At 38.2% G+C, this 13,160-nt stretch overlaps 1 long non-coding RNA gene across 3 annotated transcripts in view; it reads right to left on the reverse strand.

Annotated features, from left to right (window-relative positions):
- The window catches only part of LOC308071369, a 300,702-nt gene that overhangs the window by 209,155 nt on the left and 78,387 nt on the right, over positions 1-13,160 (reverse strand). For all 3 annotated transcript variants that reach the window (XR_013931118.1, XR_013931119.1, XR_013931120.1), the window contains exon 1: positions 1-13,160. This exon is cut by the window's left edge and continues 23,843 nt beyond it; it is cut by the window's right edge and continues 78,387 nt beyond it. This is a non-coding gene — a long non-coding RNA (uncharacterized lncRNA).

Genomic DNA, 13,160 nt, shown 5'->3' on the forward strand with positions numbered 1-13,160 from the left:
AAAAAACAAACCTCTTTCATAGACAGAATCAGTCACCATACGTACAACCAGCTGAAAAGATGAAAGCATATTGTAGGCTAGACATTGTTCCCTCTCCTCCCAACTGCTCTACATCACTTTACAGGTTTTTTCTAAATTATCACAGACCAAATTTTTCAATTACTCTCCAACTTTTCAATTACTCTCCAACTTTCTCCTGCCTGTGTACAAACATAGTGTGCACACACAAACCTGAACCTAGGATGAAGCCTTTGTAAAAATTTGCCCTCTGGTGTTTAAACACAGTTAGATACTGAAAACTCACTTTGTCACTAAATGCAAGAAAACACTGAAGGGCATGACTTCAAACACTAGAAACTACATACTCACCATATTCTTTTCCTCAATAGTTCCAATTACCTCATTAATATTTGTTTTCATGCTACAGAGAATATACTTTCGAACATCTGTTTGTTGAACTGGGTATCACTGAATCACAATTGGCTACTAATAGCTGCAACAAAGAAAATTATGGGAAGATTGTTTCTAAAGCACAAATGTTTGCAGTTGCTGTTTTCCAGCAGTGAATATGCTTTTGGAAAAAAGAAATAAACATTAAGAAGGGAAGCACTGTGGTCTCCCCGCTGTCAGTATCACATATTCTGTGAATGGGAGCATCATTTTGTTACTATGTAGCTAAACAACTGCTTAAGTGATCGATAAAGACCATTATCTTAAATCATAGCATGAATTCCCAATATCATACATAAAATCAATAAAACATACAAAGAAAAGGACTAAAAATTTCCACTAAAACATAGCCTGCTGCTTTGGAAAATAATATTTAGTAGGTTGGGGTTTTTTGTTTTACTAATTATGAGCTCAGTGGCAGTTTATTCTGCAGTAAATCTGCTGGTGTGAGATTAAACCTGTTATTGAACAGAGTTTTGAATCTACTGCAAGGCACTCATCACTGCTGGAGAGTGAACATTGCTGTTATCTCATTTAAAAGTTGGCCAGCAAAGCAGCCCATTTGTTTAAAATGCAATTAAGCTGGTGTCTTGAAGAGAAATTAGCAAGGAGTACTTCATTCTAGAGGCAGAAGAGGTCTGTTCATAGACACATTAATCCTGTGATTTGGGACATCATTACGATTTGGGACTGTGTTCCGAAAGGATGTGCAGTACACAACAAACACAAACGAGAAAAGCTGTTCGTTAAGATGGGTCAGCTCTGTTTCATGAGCTCCCAAGATCTTCTCCACTAGCTCATGTGTGTTGCATGTGCTTGCTATGGGGGGAAAAATATAACGAAAAATATTGCTGCTGAATTGAAATTACTGGACGTTTAACAGTTTACAGATCACTGGATTAGGTTAAAGAGAAAGTTGAAGTCTTTTTTAGAAACAATCCATAGGACTATTTCAGTCATGGCAAATATGTCACTTTTACTTGATTTCTATGAGGCTGATCCAATATTACATACAAAAAAACCTAATTATCTGTGGTAGAAAAATAAATACAAATTAAAAAATAAACTCAGAAAAATTCTGCTTAACTACAGTTCTTCAGGAAGAAAACTGGGACACATGGACTCAGTATACTCTTGAAATAACACATCTTTTTCTTTTAGAAGTCTGCAAAGTGGAATAGTGAAGGATACATTCTTCACTGATGTAACTTGACCAAAATCAAATGCCAAGTTCAGTCTCTACAGAAGTCAGCAGAGTTACAGTAAAGCAGCTTTTCTCCTACTGACCTGTGTAACATGAGAGGACAGCCCCACTTTGACGAACAAGTAAACAAAGGCAGGCACATTTTCAAATGTGTGTGTCTAAAAGCACACAGATTTCTTGCACAGATCTACCTCTGAGTTCACGTTACTAGGTCTGTCTGTACATATTTGGATGTTCATGTGCATTTTATAGAAAATAGATACTAATCTAGATAAATGGTGAATTAGAAAATTATTTTGGGTGTCATTTTCTCAGCTTGTCAATCACAGGAATGCAAAAAGCATTTTTGGCCAGAACACCTTCAAGGGTACCCTAAATTCTGCTCTTTGTTTTACTGTGACCCTCGGAGCCTTTCCAAATCCAGGACCTGTAGAATAAGAGCAGTATTTTTACCATATTGTTTTTCCCCTAGTTCATCCCACAAACAGAGATTGAAGAGGAGGGATTTTGTATGCTGTGAGATTTCTGTCAGCTCCTTATTAAACTGGCACCCTCCTCAGACAAAAAAAAATATCTCAGCTGGCCAGAGTTTGCATTTTGTTTTTTTTTTTGCTCTCTGCATTGTTCCATTAGGTTAATGAAGGACCAGGACCTGAGCCTGGTTGAATGTTTACTTTTATATTACTGTGGTTTCACAAAGTCCTACCAAAACTTCATTTAGCATTTTGAGTAAGGTAAAAGCAGTAGGATACTGGTAGCAGCATCCAGTTAACATTTGCTGCTACTGTGGACAGGATTTTTTTTAATATTGGTTTTTTTTTTTTACATTGTCTATTCAAAATAAACTCAGTGACCTACTAGTTTCTGATAACCCTCTGCGATATGGCTTTGGGAAAAGTTGATGAGACTCGGACACTGGATGAACAGATATTTTTATCATCACCATTCACTTTCTCATGGTCATAGAAATTAAATCTGAGCATAGCAACATCTGAAACACAGTATACACTTAAAACATGTGCAAACTATCCTGAGCAATGCTTTTCTAGTAAGTGCTGATTGGCAAATACCCAACAACAACAAAGCAGCAGTGTGCTACTGGGATTTAAGCAATCTTTCCACTAAGATTTCTGAAAGAAATTAATACCAAAACATAGACTTTAGTTGTCTTGTGATTTTGTCCTGCTGTCTCTGAACTAAAGGAGACCAAGGAGCAAACTCTGAGTGAGAAGGAGTAGCAACACACTTGGAAAGGACTCCACTGTACTTCTACTTACTTCTGTCCATCATTACAAACTAACAATGGGCTGTAAGCTGACTGAAATTTTAAAACTCCAGATTCTTTCGTACTAAGGAGAGCTCCTGTGACGATACTTCAAAGTTTTGAAAAGGTAGGAGAGTCTATGGAGAAGGTTATACCCTTTCTGTGCAGCCTACAAGAACGCCACTCAGCACAGGCAGGTCTATGGTTTTAAACACTTAAATTCTACTTACAGGCAAAAATTAGTCTGTAGTGGCAGTGAGGAAATAAGTAGAATCAAAGCCTAGCCTCTGAAAACAACTGTTTTTTTCTCTGCCAAGGGCGCTTTCAGCCCCAGCTGCATTTAGTTCAAAGACAAAAGAGTCCACAGCTGGGGCTCAAATCGAAAATGTTACTTTCAAATGACACTGGAGGCTTTAGGTCCCCAAGGTTTGTTATTCATTTAAATGAATAAATAAATAATAACAAAAGAGAAAAGAAGAATATTTTACTTTTTTTTTTCTTTTTTTTTTTTTCCCGCTACTCATTCCTTGGACATAATGATTCAGCTAGTCTGAAATAGCAACAAAGTTCCAGCAACATCCATACAGGCTGGAACCTTCATTAGTTAATCAGATCATTCCCTTTTTTGTATTCCATAATACAGTGCTTCTACTGATTTCTTTAACCTTTCATTTTGGACACAATTAATGTAATCACACTTCTAACAATTTGGAGATGATTTCTTGCTAGCAAACTGCTACATACAGCGATGTGCTTCCTATTTCTGGCTTGACTCTCAAACAGCCAACAGAAATGGGAGTTTGAAGTTAAGTTAATTTCTTTTTAATTATCTTTTCTTTCTTTCTAATTATCTTTTGATCACAGATAAGAGGAACAAATTACAAGAGTTTTTTCATTATCCACAAAAGCTGATGATGTCTGCACGTCTAGTATAACATATTGGTGATGTTTTTTGTTTCTGCAAGATGCGTTGACAACATTTTGCAAGGAAAATATGTACGTTATCTTCGTACAAAATAACTTTTAAAAGAGTATACAACTACTAAGATCATGAAGCACACTACATTCATGAAATGACTGATTGATTTTTTGATTAGAGACAAGTCAGACAAAAATTATCTTCAGCCAACATTGATTCCCTAATCTTTCCTTGATGCCCCATGCAAACAAGCATGAATGAAGGCTACAGTTAATTATTCTAAAGTTACTCTCAAGATAGCAGTGACATTCTTAGCTAATTCCATGTTTATAACAGAGTAAGTCAACACCTCACTATAGTAGCACATCTCTACGATATGTTTTCTAGCTTTCGTCCAGCCTCTCTAACATGCCAAGCAATTTGGCATCTAATTCTGCCTTCGGGAGACTATTCTACAATCTAATAGATCTCATTGTCAGGAAATTTTTCTGCACTGCCAAGTCGTTCCCAAGAGTGCCACTTTTATTTAAGGGAGGGGAACTGATTCTGGCAATAGTGTAGCTGCTCCTCTGATATTTTCAGTTACTGGGTGCAAGTAGCCAAACACCATCTGGTACCCAGCTGGTACAGTATATTTAGAGGTACCTAAAATCTTTCCAACCCTCCATGACTCATCTTTGCTTTTAGAATAATCTTCTTAATCATTTTTAATCATTGTATTGTTTTGCTATCTGGAAAATTCCTTTGTATGTATACAACTATTAGAAGGAAGAATTTAATTATAGTTCAGAGACTACTATTATGAACAAAGGAGTGAGGCAGGGTGGTTTGTTCCCTCCACTTCAGTTTAATTATCTTTAACAAGTTTTAATTGTGTATCTTTTTTCAGTTTAGAGCATACAAAGTGTCTCACGAGATGAACAAATCTATGAAAGTGGGGCAAGGTTAGTGGCCACACTTGTACATAAACATGAGCAACAGTAGACCTTTTATGATATGTGCAATAAAAACATGAAAAAGGGAATCTATATGGCAGCTTTAGCAGCTGCAGTACTTTTAAGTATTCAGAAGGCATGTTCCAAAGGCGTGTTTTTGTACAACTGTACACAGTAAATTATTTTTTTGCTATGATTAGACTTAAGAAATAGGTAGACAAGTTAGAGTAATGTCTTTTAAGTGAATGAGATGGTTAATGACTGCCCTATTACAGGTCCAAATACAGTCCCCCCCAGAGCACAACCCCTCTTTAATACTTTTCTCAAGACTCACTAAAGTGAAAAATGTGTTTAGTCTGTGACACACTCCATCTTGTTCCGCTACCTGTTCTTCATGGCCTGATTCCCAAGCCCACTGAAGTCAATGGGAGTCTGCACTGACATGAGTAGGCTCAGATTAGACCCCAATGCATAGCTAAATATTTTGCAGGATTGTAATAAAAATTGCAGTAGGAGACAGGATAGAGCAGGGATCTTATGCAAATCTTCAGTAAAGTCACTGGAGTGATATATCATGTAAAAGTAAATGTGTGCTCTGTGCATTTGCTATTTAAGTCACTGGGAGTTTTGCCTCAGAATTAGGTAAAGGATATGGGGTGTCCTGTCTGCTTCAGCAGTGCAGGCAGAAAGGTAAAATCTTTCATAACAAAAATAAATTACTTGTCTGTTCAAGAGAATATAGGAAAGAAAACATGGTCTCCATCACCTTCAAGATGCGAAATGAATATGCACAACCAAGATCAGCCACTACTGATAAAACAGCTTATTTCCCCATGTGAAACCATTTAAAACAAGAAATGGAACTACCCAAGGAAAACAAAATCTTGTCTTTCTCAGCACACACATCTTCCTCTGAAGAAAGTAAATTCCAATGACTGGGAGCAAACAAATATAATTCTCCATAAAATTATCTCTATAAAGGATATTTAAAACAAATTTATTGATCCCACCTGCCAGATTAGCAAAGAATCTTCAGTCGAAGTCCTTCTCAACTGATATCTATGCTGTTATACATACAAAGTGCACAACCCCAACATCTGATCCACGACCTACAGCACCCACATGAAATGAGATCCCAGCACCTGCCTGGCCCAGTTTTGAGGACTGAAGAGATTAGTTTCTTTCAGTCCAAGATGAATCAAAGATACTGCTGTGAGCAAAATCTGAATATGTATTTTGCTTGCCAAGGAACTGGGGCATGTATGCACGAACAGAAGGTTTTTCTATAGACATTTTGCAATGAAAAACACTGACCACAAATTCAGTACTCAAATTCAGAGTTTGGTGTATCTTACTCCTTTTATGTATCAAAATGCAAAAACATTTTAAAAGCTGAAGAAACTCGAAAAATTAAACACTCCCTTAAAATTAGAAAAACGCTATTAGAGTTACTTGTGTGGCCTTCATCCTCCTCATTCTTGGGTTGTGTCCATTCTCAACAGGGTAGTTGTGGATGATCTTTAAGATGATAAGCACCCACAATCTAGAGGAAATCCCCAGTGAATTAACAGCTAAATTCCTCAACATTCTCCATAGAAAATGTATGAACTGAAATTTTTTTCAGAGCCTAGTTTCAATGAATACTAATTTTGGGGATAAAGAAAGTGTTCCTTGACACAAAAGCAGTAATAATTTTGGATGTTATCTCCAAAGTATAGTGGTACCATATGCTCCCAGTTGAATCTTAGGAGCATTCAAAAAAACCCCACCTCTTCCCAACACTGTTGCTGAGATTGTGTTAGCTGCAGCTTTCAGTCACCAGAACTCTGACACAGAGACCTCTCTGCCTGAACTCTTAAATGTTAGCAAATTTACATGCAATTGAAAACCAAATCTTATAATAGAAACTATTAGGCAACCTTAACAATGCCTACAATAAAAATGGAAAAGTAAGAAAAGGAAACAGAAAATTATGATTAAAAAGAGAATGAAGAGCAAAGCAAATGGAAACACTAACTGCACACTGGCACACAGCAAAAAAATATGAAATTGCTACAGCATTCATCTTAATGGGAGGAAAGAGACAGAATCCATTCCTGTCAGAGCAGAACTGCAAATGTTACAGCAACAACAAGGCCTGATGGCAGCTGCCAATTTTAGTGCTGTCATGAGCCAGTCTTCCTCTCACCTCAAGTACACCGTACTTAAAAAAAATTAGTCATATTAGTAAAATGAAGTACAGTTGCCTATCATTCTCACAAGCATGAAAAAACCCAGAGTACCAGATATTCTGCTAGATGTGACAGAGGATTGCTCGACTGATATCATCTCCTCGTTCATTCCTATTACAAACTGTAGGCCTTGTAAATGCAGCATCTCCTGCTGACCAGCACATCAATGAAATGAAGAAAATACTTGTTGACTCTCTTGGCTGGAGGGAAGACATCAACGCAGCCAGATGCTGTTGTGAGGGTAGTTTGAATATATGCATTTAGTTATGGATCCAAAGGAAAGGATATATGGAAGGAACGGGAGAAAGGAAGCTTGGGACATGCTGGAGTGAAGGGATGCCATCCATAGGGACCCTGACAGGCTTGAGGAGGCCTGTGTAAACCTCACGAAGTTCAAGAAGGCCAAGTGCAAGGTCCTGTACGTGGGTTAGGGCAATCAAAAGCACAAATACAGGCTGAGTAGAGAATGGATTAAGAGCAGCCCTGAGGAAGAGGAGGATTTGGGGGTGCTGGTGGACAAAAAGCTCAACATGACCTGGAAACGTACACTTGCAGCCCAGAAAACCAGCCATGTCCTGGGCTGCAACAAAAGACACGTGGCCAGCAGGTTGAAGGATGTGATTCTCCCCCTCTACACCACTCATGTGAGACCCCACCTGGAGTACTGCACTCAGCTCTGGGGTCCCCAACATATGAAAGACATGGACCTGTTAGAGTGAGTCCAGAGGAGGGCCATGAAGGTGATCAGAGGGCTGGAGCACCTCTCATATGAAAACAGGCTGAGAGAGCTGGGATTGTTCAGCCTGGAGCAGCTCAGTTCTGGGAAGACCTTACAGCAGCCCCCCAGTGCCTAACGGGGGCCTGCAGGAAAGCTGGAGAGGGACTTTTTGCAAGGGCAGGTAGTGATAGGACAAGGGGAAATGGCTTTAAACTGCAAGAGGGTAGGTTTAGATTAGGTATAGGGAAGAAAGTCTTTCCTGTGAGGGTGGTGAGACCCTGGAACATGTAGCCCAGAGCAGCTGTGGCTGCCCCATCCCTGGCAGTGCTCAAGGCCAGGCTGGATGGGGCTTGGAGCAGCCTGGTCTGGTGGAAGGTGTCCCTGCCCATGGTAGGGGGTGTTGGAACTAGAAGATCTTTAAGGTTCCTTCCAACCCAAACCGTCTATGATTCTATGAAATCAAATATTTTCAATGCTAACAAAAGCAGGAGAATCTTGCCTATTTTTTTGTATCTTCTGTTAGAAAACTCTCAGCCCTTTTAGAGGCAGTCCCCAAGTAGAATCCTAGATCTCAACACTGCTGAATTTGCGAAAAATGAAAATGTCACTCTGAATGTATTGCAATTGTTTCTCTGACCTCCACTGGTGGTCTCTTTCTCCTGCAGTCATTGCTCTCAGCAGTAGTTCTCCACATCTTAAACACTTCCTTTCACTATGCCCATCTCATGTTTGTGATACCCACCAGTGGGAAATAAGGCTTATGTGTGATACTCATTTTTCATTTATGAATGCTTAAAAGAACATAATGGTGTTAATAACTAGAGACATCTGAAATTATTGCACACTGCCCACAGTCTTGGTTTTGGCAACTCTTGTCTCTCTGTGCTTCCTACTCTAGGACATGCACATTTGAGTTTATAAGAGAACGTTCTTCCCATGAAACTACAGCCAATTTAAAGCTTCTTAGCTACTCTATAAGCAAACAAATCTGATTAAAAGCAAAAAAAAATATTTTCTCTCACTTTTAAACTTTCCATTCCATTTCTTCCTTTTCTTAGATACTTTCAGCAATCAAATCCATTTCAAACTCTGAATACATTAAAATATGAAGTTCTTCTTCTCCCCTGGCCTACTAATGATCTTAACAAGTAAGCTTTTCTCCTTGGAAGAACTTTCCTTCCAACCATCATATTTATAACTGCATATTGTTTGCTAGGCTAGAAGAAATCTAAGTGCTTAGATAGACTTCTTAAATGCAAATAATTCATCTGAGAGAGTAATGGGCGTTATCTACTGATGGTCCTTCAGATATTTTATCTACAGCAGAAGAGACATTCTAAATGACAGTACATATTGCCCTGGCTTCCTAGGGCACCCATTTTACTAATGGTTTGTTTCCTGACACATTTCTATTAAGCACAGAGACTAGCTGAGGACTTATGCACCTTATCCTTATTGTTGATTTTGGAACCTCAAATCTATGGCTCAACAGGAATGTTTACTGTGTCATCCTCTGTGGTCAAAAATAAAAGATAGAGTTTTAGTTACAGAGCAAAGTTTGAAATAACAAGCAGTCCTTCAATCTATAATGCTTTATTAAAGTTTCTATTAAAATCTCTGTATGAAATAATTCATTATTTGGAAGCAAAAATTTATGATAGATCAATCATTTCAACCATGCCAATGCCCAAGTCAATCAATCAAATTAATAAATAAAATTCCTTGTGTCTGTTTCAAAACTGACAGTAGAAAAGGAGTGGTGGAGAAAGCAGCATTTAGGGACTGGATTTACATGTTTCTAACCAATTTTTTTCAGCTGGTACCAACAGTTCTGGTTGTGCAAGAAAAAAGCCAAAAATTTCTTGATGCTGTTTAGTAAATTTCCAAGGATTATAGGCCAAAACTGTTCTGCTCTGTGGAGTCATCTGCAAAGAGGACTGTTACAGGTGTGTTCTGTGGTTCCTAACAACATTTATCAGTAAATGTTTCTACACTGTCATAACTTTTAAACTGAACTTATCTAAGAAAAGTTTTAGTTAGAAATTGAAAGCAGGAATGAATATAGAGACTGAGATAACGAATGCTTTGCACTGTTATCTCTCATAAATTGTGACATTTGGTATATCAAAAATAAGCTAAGGAAACTGAGATTTGATAGGTAGATGATAGCACAGGAATAGAAGTCAACTAAGAAAAGTCATATTATGGAAGAGGATTATACACAGCTTTTGAGAAGAGAAGAGCGAAGGAAGTCTTGGCTGTGGAAGCATCACTTAAAGAGATGTTACTGCAGGAACAAGAATATTGCAAGATCTGACTGGGAGGAGAACATAAAACAGAACAATAAAGCAAATGAACTCCTATGGAAATAACCGAGTAGGGTATTAGTTCAGTAAGACATTTTCTGTTTATTCATCATAGAGATTATTTGGGTTTGTAGCAGACAGGGTTGTTGTACAGAAAGAGACCATAATGAATATGATTCATCCTTTAATGAGTGCTTAATCCTTAGCCTTTAATACATCAAACCGCCATCTACATGCTAGACAGATGTTATTTATAATGCCAAGCAGGGACACTGAATAACTGCTTACAGGAAAGCAGTTCATTAAGCTTTAAAAGCAGCAAAGTGCCATAGAATCATAACTGTTCTGCATCTTCACGAGAAACTATTTCTTTATGTTGAAATTGCAGACTTAATATAATATTTAACCTGTGGTTCCAGGTGACATTTAGGCACAAAGGCTGAACTTTCTAATTGTTACCATTACCACATCTCTCACCTTTCAGGGTGCAGAACAGTTTTTGAGAAGCTAATTCCAGAGTTTTCTTTGCTAATTAGGCACTAAATATGCATATGTTAAAGAATTAATTTCCCTGTCCAAAGTTTTCCTTTCGCTAATGAAAAAAGTGACATTACATTTACCTGTAGACTTTAGCACCAATAAAAATAAGGAGTCTGATTTACTCAACTAAGTTGGGTTGTTTCAGTTTCTTACTTTCAGAGAGCCCAGCAGGGAAACTACCTATTTACATCACAGATTTTTTTCAAGATCAGTTTTTCTCTGGTTTTCTCCTTTATTCATTGTATATGAGATTTAGAATGAATATCAACAGAAGGATGCTAATTCAAGTTTTCATTTTGTTAGCATCATGGCAGCAGTCACTTAAAGCAGTAGAGGGGTTTGAGTCTGGAGATCAGCACCATCTGTGTTTATCTTTAGGAAACACTACACGCTCGGCATGGCTGATGTTAACAGCTGAAGTACACGTGTATGTGTGGATCTCATGGAATCCCAGGAACACTGGCAAATGCATATTTGCAACTTTATAGCAATTTACTCTGATATGAAACTTACACATTTTCTGAAGATACTATGTCTGAATTGTCCCTCTATAATGGGATTCCAGGCACAACCAGAAATTCATCCATAATGCTACTTTCTGAGCCTGATTGATAGACATTATACAATCTTTCATAACCAGGAAGACCCATACATTCAAGAAATATTCTGAACAAGAATGTTTTCCAGAGCAACCAACACTATTTTCCTTTAATCCAAAACAGATCTATACTGAAAGACCTCTGTGAACCTACTGTGTGTGAAAACAGACAGTTTGCTTGCTTACAAAATTCTCAAATATAAAACTCCTGGAATATACACCCATGACAAAACTTTAACAGTCTTACATTCATTTTCATGCTAAATATCGACTGATAACAGTGTATGTTAGAATCTAGTATGAACCAGATACATAAATTTAATGCATATCACCTGAAATTCTGTCTACATTTGAAAATGTAAAGCTACTCTGCATTTGGAGTTTATTGATCTAGTAGGTTCTGAGTCAGTTATACAGAGTATTTCATTCATGTTCACAACCCTTGGCCCAGAAAAACGGATTCAGGATGCATTAATTTCATATTCAGCATCTAACTGATGAGTTTCTGCGTGATCATTCTTTCACTCTAGCTAATGACTTTGTGCTATTTTTCTTAAAAAGCATGCAGGAAGGATTCAATCCACATAAATGATTTAAGCATCATAACTAAGTATTGTTGGTAACTTGACAACTAAGCATTAAAAATGGACTCAGCATCCAGAAAATATCAAAGAGAACCTAGAAAGAGTGTGACAAACCTTACAAAGACACTTAAATGAGATGAAAGCAAATATGGAGAAGTGAGCATGGTCCTTCTCAAGGAATTAATTAACTCCAGATTACCAAGTGACAACCCAACTCACCATTTGCAGTGATGAATACATGAGTGATATATCGGTTACAGATAGTATGTGGTTTTATTCTTCTCACAAATCTGGAGGAGGCAAGGGAACAAAAGGGGGGAAAAACACCCTACTGTCCCTCTTTTCATATTATGAAATATAATGGGTAGACCACTTCCTGGGAGATTTGGAATAAAATCCCTTTCACCCCACACTTGAAGGATATAATAGAGCTCAGGACTGCAGCTTTGCATTGAGCATCTTCAACAGCTAAATATAAAGGACTTTCACATGAGTCCTTACTAATAAAAGTTCTTGTCCAGCTCAGGCAAAGCAGGTTTTGGAACATGGGTGTCCTGGGGTCCTGCAGGTCACAGATGAGGCTGCTACGTCTTTCAAAGGATACAGGAGAGGAAAGAAGGAAGCCAATCCTCTGGGAATTTTGTTTTCTACAAGCTTTGAATTAATCAAGCCCCAGGGGCAGAACAGGCAAGGAAATCATCCTCTCTCAGCAACGCCTGGGAGCAAGGGCTAAGCCAGTCAGGACTCAGGGAGTTATGGCCACCAGCAGAAACTCAGGCACCATGGTGAGCCACAGCTTTAGGACGCAAGTGGCATTGACACGATAAATGTAAGCAACACTGACACATCCAAATCTCTTTGGATTTATCCCCTAAAAATAATGAGTAGTGGGATTTTTAAGATTCAGAGATTACATTTAAAGATCCATGACGGAGTCGAAATCTCCATTCTATTTAAAGTCTCAATTTCTAGAAATCAATATATAGAAATGAAAAAAATCTATACCTTCAAAATAGCTTTTGAGATCTATGTGTTTGAACACCAATACACTGCACCTTTTAAAGCATAACCTGTACAGTTCTGAGGGAGGCCAGACCCTACATAGTATGACAGCAACAGGCCATCTTGATACAACTCCTTAAGACATCTAGGAAATTTAAAAGAGATACTCTTAACTGACTTGTAAAAAGGAAGCAAACTACTTATCAAAGTAAAGTTGGAAGTGTTAAGACATACCTAAATAAGTTTTAGAATTACGTTCGAGCTTTCTCAAGCTTTTGTTGGGTGTCTGTGCCCGGGTGTCGACAGCGGGAGCTGCATGAGGAGAGGCTGGGCCCCCCCGCCAGACAGGGCTGGTGCCAGCCAGACACAGCTGGCCCTGCAATGCTCCCACCAGCACGCAGCTGAGCCC

Source organism: Falco punctatus (genome assembly GCF_963210335.1).
Source record: "Falco punctatus genome assembly, chromosome: 11".
NCBI classification, from domain to species: domain Eukaryota; kingdom Metazoa; phylum Chordata; class Aves; order Falconiformes; family Falconidae; genus Falco; species Falco punctatus.